The sequence below is a fragment of the Heliconius melpomene genome, chromosome 15 (genome assembly GCF_056956725.1).
Source record: "Heliconius melpomene rosina isolate 202511_hmr_F chromosome 15, ASM5695672v1, whole genome shotgun sequence".
NCBI lineage: Eukaryota > Metazoa > Arthropoda > Insecta > Lepidoptera > Nymphalidae > Heliconius > Heliconius melpomene.
In genome coordinates this window covers 9,251,797-9,253,014 of record NC_140403.1, presented here as the reverse complement: position 1 = coordinate 9,253,014, position 1,218 = coordinate 9,251,797, and the positions used below count along the sequence as shown (strand labels likewise).

The 1,218-nt window shown below is 32.8% G+C and overlaps 1 non-coding gene across 1 annotated transcript; it reads left to right on the top strand.

The window, feature by feature from the left end:
• Positions 1–486: 486 nt before the first annotated feature.
• Positions 487–558, top strand: TRNAA-CGC (transfer RNA alanine (anticodon CGC)). Its single transcript has one exon. It is a non-coding gene; the product is annotated as a tRNA-Ala (tRNA).
• The last annotated feature ends 660 nt before the right edge of the window (positions 559–1,218 follow it).

The window sequence follows — 1,218 nt, the reverse complement described above, 5'->3', positions numbered from 1 at the left end:
TTTCCATATTGGACCCACGTTTATGGAATCAATAAGTTTACTGCCAATAGCGTGTTTTAGGGCACAATATAATATTTTAAATTCCAAAAATCGTAAAAAATATGGATATAGTATATAAGATGTAGGATATAGGTAATGTTATTATGAGCATAAAATATTTATACTGAATTAGGTTTTACCTGCGGCTTTGCTCGCGTCTACATATAGAAATAACTAAGAGTTGTATATGACACAAGAGTCCGAGGTACCCCAGACTTCAGCTCAGGTACAGTGACATCGATATTATTAACTTTATGTAATCAATCCTATAGTCCTTCTCGATAAATGTATTATTCAACACAAATATTTTCGAAGTGCACCTTCAATTAAAGTTCCATACAATGGACCTTCAATTAAAGTTCCATATTTAATGCTGCAATATTAACTAGTAAGCTTTCTGAAAACTTACTCCGATTTATATGAGCAATTTGACAAAACTTGTGCATAGGGGGTGTAACTCAGTGGTAGAGTGTCTGCTTCGCATGCTGAAAGTCCTGGGTTCAAATCCCAGCACCTCCAAAATTATTTTTCTTATTTTTTTTGTGTTGAAAATATATTATATTTTTTTCATAATAAATTAAAATATTATTCTACACAACACACTAAATCCATTAATATTATGTGTTTTTTTAGCTCCCGCAAGTGGAAGGGTAGGCTGAAGGAACCTGGGAACCTAGTGTTAAAGCATTTCATTGTCATTAAGACACTTCCGTTCCCCACCTTCCGCCTAATTCTGAAGGCGTTGCGTTGCTGATAAAATAAGACAAAAATATCTAAGATAACAAAAATTTAAATAAACTTTAAAATCCACGATAGTTTTCATATCATTTCACATTTCCTTGTTGGATAAAAAGTAAAAAATGAAAAATTATACACATAAGTTAACGTTACGGAAGGTGGGCGAGTTAATATTTTACACCCGACCGAGTAGAAACGTGACAGTCCTTTTAATGTGGGAATATGTACTGAGTATTTGCATGAATAAGTAAATATTATAATATTCTTAAAAACTTACATTTAGAGATTAATTTTAAAATGGAGAATTTAGTGATCAGTCACTCTCCTATGTTCTGGCTAGGTTCTAGAAACAAAGTATGTCTATTTCTTCGCTCTGGTGTCGGACGGAAAAGTGGGGAACTGAAATATCTGAATGGGGAACAACGTATCTTAATACTAGAT